This window comes from Stegodyphus dumicola, chromosome 10 (genome assembly GCF_044657685.1).
Source record: "Stegodyphus dumicola isolate Sdum_Otavi_A_Nest chromosome 10, ASM4465768v1".
Taxonomy (NCBI): domain Eukaryota; kingdom Metazoa; phylum Arthropoda; class Arachnida; order Araneae; family Eresidae; genus Stegodyphus; species Stegodyphus dumicola.
In genome coordinates, this window is record NC_140777.1 from 10396946 (window position 1) to 10404484 (window position 7539).

At 36.8% G+C, this 7539-nt stretch overlaps 1 long non-coding RNA gene across 1 annotated transcript; it reads left to right on the forward strand.

Annotated features, from left to right (window-relative positions):
• The first annotated feature begins 4916 nt into the window (after positions 1 to 4916).
• On the forward strand, positions 4917 to 6223 carry LOC146994894 (uncharacterized). Its single transcript, XR_015043665.1, has 3 exons — positions 4917 to 5268; positions 5392 to 5557; positions 5647 to 6223. It is a non-coding gene; the product is annotated as an uncharacterized LOC146994894 (long non-coding RNA).
• Positions 6224 to 7539: the final 1316 nt, after the last annotated feature.

Genomic DNA, 7539 nt, shown 5'->3' on the forward strand with positions numbered 1-7539 from the left:
TTCCGTAAGCAGCTGTGGAAGTATGTTAAGGGGTCATTAGGCCTTATTGGGATTTCGCCCGTGTCGGTATTTTGACCCTGTCGGGATATTGGACAATCGGGATTTCGACCCTGACAGGATTTTGGCTTGTCGGGATTTCGACCCTGTCGGGATTTTGGCTTGTCGGGATTCCGTCTGTCGGGATTCTGGCTTGTCGGGATTTTGGCTGTCGGGATTATGTCCGGATACCGATTTCATTATAGAGAATATTCCAACTATACGTATTTTGTGCTGCATTTCATTTAAACGTTTTTCCTCGAATTTAATTAGAGATATATTTCTTATTCAATTAATTTAATTCTTGCAAGGCAAAAATACCTGAAAAACTCAAAATACCTTCATCAAAAATTGAAAAATATAGAAAAGTATAAAACAGCACATTCAGTTAAAGTCATTAAAAAAACGATTTTTTCCATTAAAATTAAAGTTTGTAGGTAAAAACAAGCAATTAGGCCAGCGACCAAGAAGGCAAATTTTTTGGTGTACAAAAGAGAAAGCTTACTTTTGGTCCTAAACGGAAAAAAGACACCGGAAGGGCAGAAACTCACTTAATTCAGTATTCTGCGAAGTTTCAAATGTAAACAAATATGGCTGCTATTGTAAAAAAATTAAGCTTAAACAACTTTTAAATTGTTGATAATTCTACAACTGTTGCATGCAGATTAACTAAAGGAATATATACATTATCCAGAACATAAGAACAATGTAATTCCATCATTTTTAAAGCAAAAAAAAAAAAAAAAAATGCAGAAATTTACTAACATATAATGATAAAACAATTGACCTCACTGAGCCGAGTATTGAAGATATTTGTTCACAATATACGTAATGCCATATAAGGATGAAAATGAACAACGCATGACCATGCATTGAAGCATATTTATCACTTGGTAGGCATGATTTATAAAATTCCGACAAAATGATGTATCTGAAAATTTGTTGGCAATATCTATATGGAATGTACAAAGAGTCGCGAAAATGCAAAAATTTTTATTTCTCTTTCGAGAGCCTTGAATTTTCATATTCGTGTATGAAATCAAAAATTTTGACTGCCTATTATTTCTACTTTTTTAGTCGTTATCCTTTTCTGGCTTATTGAATTGTAAATTTGTTGAATGCATTTATTTTGACTGGTTTTATCTCAGCATTCAGAAAACATTTTATTTCAACCCAGTTCGGAGAGTTCGGTGTACCCGTTTTTCTATGGGCCGTGGTTGAATCCCTATGACAACGTAAAGTATATCATGGGGGCGTGTCTTAATATTTCTCTGGGACTTCCCACTCACTTCTTGTATCTCATTCATAGTTGATTTCATGAGGGTGTGTGATGCCCCTGCTTTAATGCTTTTCTGATAAAAACAATGATGTTAAGTTTATGAACATAAACAATAATGTTTGAACTGATTAAGAAGATGCAAAAATACAATAATTTTGGCACCTTTTCCGAAAATCTTGATATTTGATATGCGTCTATCAAATGAAAATGTAAAGCTGCGTATTTTTTCCCATTTATGTTTGTCTAGCGTGATGAAATATAAATTTTAATGTAAGTATTTATCTGGGCTCGGTTTGTCTGGCCATTGAAAACGCATTTTATTTGAATCTAGTTCAGACGAGTAAATATCCCTTCCGTTGATGCTGACGGCCAACCTTGAATAGACACCGCTGCGGTTAAGCATGGTGCGAGGTCTTCATATTCTCTCCGCCCATGATCCAAGATCCAAGTTCTATCGTCCTGCCTCACCAAATCTCTCGGACATCCTGGATATCATCCTTACAAATTCTTCTATCCCTATTTCCTTGGAAGTCAAGGTAGAACTTACATCTGATCATGTACCTGTCATTGCTTCTCTTCATGTTTCTAAAGAAGACCCTGCTATTACCAGAAATAATACAGACTGGATTACTTTTCACAATATCTTAATCAAACATCCTCTTATTTTCACTTCGCTTTCTAACAAACAGGATAATCATCTTGCTATTCAAATCTTCACTGACAGTATAATCAAAGCTTTCAGAGATGCTACAGTTACCATTCAATTAACTAACAATAATATTCGACTCCCTCGCAGTATCAGAGACATTATTGTAAGAAAGAAACTGATTGCTGAAGCTTTGGCACCGTAACTGGGACCTTGCCCTTAAAAGAGAAATCAATATTTTTAATACAAGAATCAAGAGGCTTATCACTGAATTTAAAAACGAAACAAGAGAAGATTTTATATCTAAACTTAATATTAATCCCGGTTCTTTGTGGAAGTATCTTCAAAATCTTAAAAGAAGTAGTATTAACCATAGACCTATTCATACGGATACTAAAATTGCTTGCTCACTTAAAGATAAAGTTAATATTTTCTCTGAACACCTGGAAATGCAGTTTACTCGTAATATGGAGCCCATGAATCAGACCTTTAGAGATGTTCTGGAAAGTTTTGTGTATTCCTGCCTTCAATCATCTTCGGCTCATAACACCCCAACGCTGACTTCTCTTATGGAAATTACTAATATTATTAGGTATCTCAACATGAAAAAGCTCCTAGAAGTGATCAAATTACTAATAAAATGCTTCGTAACCTCCCCCCTCCTTACCTAGAAATCTTATCAGTAAGTTCGCCAGTATTCTTCGCGCCTGCCTTACTCTCAACTATTTCCCTGATTCCTGGAAGCAGGCCAAGATCTCTCTTCTTCCTAGACCGGTTAAGGATGTGACCAAACCTGATGGCTATCGTCCAATCAGTTTGTTATCCAGCCTTGGAAAAATTTATGAAAGACACATACTTACAAGATTGGAACCTTTTCTTCACCTGCTACCTAATGATCAGTACGGATTCAGACAAAAACCTCGGTACTTTTCAACAACTTGTTAGAATTGTAGAATTTGTAGGATATGCATTCCATAGCAAGCAAAGTGTTGCGCTCCTTATGCTGGACGTGGCAAAAGCCTTTGACCGCGTCTGGCATGAGGGCCTCGTCTTCAAGCTTATCGATTTGGGACTTCCCAGAGAAATCATTCTTCTGATCTCTTTTTTTTGCAGAACCGCACTTTCTTCGTCGCTCAAGGAAATGAAAAATCCAATTCAAAACCTATAAGATCCGGCGTCACACAAGGAAGTATTCTCGGTCCAGTGCTGTATCTTTTCTACATATCAATTTTCCACACCCTGGTTTGGACAATTACTCTCTGTTAGCATGTTATGCCGATGATATGGCGATTGCAATTAATTCTATTCAAGCTAAACATGCAATATACAAAATGCAAAATTACCTCTATGCTGTAGAAGATTGGTGCACAAATTGGCGTGTAAAAATCAACGCTAGCAAGTCACAACTTTTAACCCATTAACGAGCCCGCCCCTAAGAACGACATGCTTTGAAAATGGCCGTGCTGTCAGTTAACCATGTTTGACAAACATAACACTAAAAATGGGAAGAAATACGAAGCCTGTCTTTTCGATTTTGTGTAAGAATATGAAAATAAATTTCAAGATTTTTGGACAAGAAATCAATGTTTTTGTACTTTTTGACTCTACTTAAATCCAATTGGTATTTGCAACAAATCGTCGAATAGGATGGACAGATTTGTTCTCTGATATCCAGTGCAAGGAAAAATTTATGTTATCTCTTTGTTGGATTTTATAAATTATGCCTAGGAAGAGATAAATATATCTCACTGCATAGTCACGCGTTATCCTTTGTCATCACTTCTAAACAGTACATATGTTTGTGTGTGATTTTCAATAGTGAAGGTAAACTAAGAGATGAAAACCAGAACATCGGACAAACGTCTTGAGAACATCCTGAGAATTTCAACCACTTCACTCGAACCAGACATTAAAGTATTATTTTCTCAAATTTAAAGTCCAATAGTACCTTAACATTAGGATTTGTTATAATTACGACCAAAATTTACAATGAAAGTTTATGCGTAAAATGTAAAGTAAAATGTGAGAATAATTTTCTTTCGCTATCACTATGCTAAATGCATTGAAAAATCATAAGTTACTAATGTTATTTAATCACTTAAATATGTTTTCAAGTTATTTGTTGTTATCAGCCATCATTCGTTTTGCGCAGTGACGGCTCGTCGAATCAATCAAGTAAATGAGAGACTCACTTAAGTATCCTATATCTGCAATAGAGTATATGCAGTTTCTTATATAAAACACACTTTAAGCAAACTTTTGTTGGGCGACTTTAACTTTTCTTGGGGGACTCTCCGGGTCACTGGCTGCGTTCGCTTGTTGTGTGAATGGGACACTCCTTTTTGGACGATAAGATCACTTTGTGATCAGGCGAGTTGGGGCGTTCTAGCAAAAAACAAAACTTTAAGCAAACTAGAAATAATGCGGTCAAACGCGTACATTTCTCTCTTAGAGGGTAAGTTCAAAAATTTCTTTCACCAGTCAAACCAGCGCAGACCGGAGAATTTCCAATGAAACTTACGTAATAATCTGAATTGATTATTTCGGAGCTCACGAGCTGCCACTCATATTCGAAATTATACGTGCAACCAGAAATCGGTGGCTAAATGCATGGAATTCTCTGCTTAAAGCATCAAACAGAAATGAGTCTGTATGCTGTAGCTGCTTAACTCCTGTGTTCAAGGGAGTGTTCGAGTATAATTTCTGTTCGTCTGATTATTTACCAGGACAAATATCCAACTTCGTGTACTGTTGAGCCATCTGAAAAATGAAATGTTAGAGCTTAGTAGGTAGTAAACGAGAGTTTTGGGGCCATGTGGCGCAGTGGCGCTACGACTGCGTGGCGCTCACAGGGGGAGGGAAATTACGGAGGAGCACGTGCGGGTTGTTACATCACCAACTACGGACGCGTTGCATTCTGTTCGTAACGTCATCACGCATTGTCACCTCGGATTATCTTGCTATTGCTACGTCAGGCACATGTTTCATCCTATTTATATTGTAATCCGGTTTCATATACACGTTTATCGATTGACGTAGAACTCCCCGCTGCTCTGATGTCACACTAAAGCGCAACCTGATTGCAGCATGCATATACATGTTAGAATTTCTAGAACATTTTATTTAGTTCAGCAACGACCGCTAGAGGGCAGTAGACGTACGCACAGCGATTTCTGATAGATTCTCGTGGATCCTGACCAAGTCCTGTACAGAAAGACGCTGGACCCTTTTTCATCATTTCTGTTCGTGCTGTATGCTTCGCTCCTACTTTCGCACTTCCTTTTTTAATCAAGACTTGTTATTCGAGGTATGTATTTTATCATGGAACTTTTTCGTGTTTGTACTCATATATTCGATGTTACTATTTAATTTGAGTACGAAAATCTGTATTTTTGGCATTGCCTTTATAGTTTGAATTTATATTTTTCAGATGGATTTGGAACAACACCCAACGAGTTCGAGAACGAGCATCTCAACGCGGATGTACTGAAGATTTCAGATTCTGAGCGACACCATGAGAAGACCAGAGAAACACCCATCTCGAGAACGCTAATGGCAAACGAAAAATAGACGAACATAATACATCTAAGAAGAAAGTAAGTATTACGGAAAGATTTTATTCCTGCTATAACGCAGACTTATTATTCTTTTACCAAACGACTCATAATTATTTTTTCTCTTTTAGCGCAATGGAGGGTTTACTGAAGACGCATTCCCAGAGGAGCCGACACATACTGGCAACAATGTCTTTGTGGAACCTACTTTTTGCAACGGAAAGATCACCGTGCACACCAGGCAATACAGTAAGTACAGGACTCATACTATCCGACTCCTAACGGTGTGAATTTAGAGCCTCCGTGTTTGGACACCTTCTCTCAGTACAGCACATAGGATGTGTTCACAATGAATCTGAAACTACCCAAGAATTTTAGTGCAGAATATGATGGTTATTACATAACGTTAAAGCAACTAACAGTAAAAGGAGTAGAGAAAACCAATATTAGACTTACAATCGCCCAGTGGGAAGAATTGTCTAGTGGGAAGATTTTTCTGGACAAGTAATCGTATTGGAACAGTCGAAGATTTGCGGACGAGTAGTCAGTTTACAGCCTGGACCATGGATACAAGAACTAAGAAATTGAAAGAAAAATATCTATACATCTGATTTAGAAAGAAGGAATTTGAAAATCAACTTTTAGACTTCTAAGGTTCACTTCATAGCGTTTGTGAGTTTCTTTCTCTCTTTGTTGTTACCCCTTTAAATAGCGCATGAATTAAAGATTCAGATCCAAAATAAGTGGCACCCTGTGTTTATAGCAGTCTCTTTTAATATGAATGGACATTGTAGGACGTTCTGAATTTAATGTTTGAGTATCAAATGTAGTACTAAGTTCAACAGATAAACGCTCTAAAGTAACAAGTTTCGTTTTCCCAGGTAAAGTAGAAGGAAAAAAAAATCTCTATATTACGCCCAAAGGGGAGTTTTTTTTAACGTTTCCTGTCTTACCTTTATTTATTAAACATCATGTTATTTGCGCTTAAAATTCAAGAAAAGAGCAATATCTCCAAATATTTAAAAGAACGTATCTTTAGAATTTCCGACACACAGTCTCGCGCGCTGGAGATAATGTTCTTTTTCCCCTTACAATGTTGCCATTGCTCTCTTGGAAATCGTTGTGTGTGTTAATCTGAAATTCGCTGAACTTTACAAATTATGAAATAGCTAATAAAACAAATTCCAGATTTCCATATTAGGGTGGAGACGTACGTTATTCAGGTTTGGATGGTTCTAGGTACCGTTGTAATACATGGCTCTAATATTTGGTGGCAACAATTTAAAAACTGATTTGCCGTTTATAGTGAATCGACACAAAATGCCAAAACGAAATTAAAATCCCTTCTGAGTTAAGGCTCCTCTGGGCTAAAAATCAAATAATGTTAAATTCAATAAAACCAATAAAATTACCTTGACTTCTTTTACCGATGACGTCCGTCGTCAGCAACTGTTCGAGATTTAAAAGAACTAACCTTTCTCTTTTCTTTTAATAAACTTAAAATTAAATAATTTTACATCTAATTTTCGAAAGTGTCATTTCTATTTTCAAAACCCATAGAACAAGAACAAACTAGAACCAAGATCCGACGGTTGCCACTCATAAAACGACAAACTATGAAACAAGGGCAACAACTGCGGCCTGGTTCTAACACCCTACGCATTGCAAACAGAATAGGCAAAAAATACTTCAGAAAAATTTTAAGCAGAGGAAAGAAAAATAAAAGCGGACCTGTCTCTATCAGCTCAGCGGTGTGTCGATGAGGCGGGGCTTAGAAATTTGACTTTTCATAGATCTAGTATACTTGCGTGATCTATCAGCGCGAGTTTGCAAAAACGAATAACCAGACCGGCGAGTTATAATCTTTTTTTTTTTTTTTTTTTTTTTTTTTGATTTGCAATGTACGCTGAGAGTTACAGTCACTCTCTGACCCGCTCTGAGCTTAACAGCTTAGCTATTTAACCCGAATGCGGCGCCGCATGCTAAGAATTCTATTCATGCTAAGAATTCGATTATACAGCCTC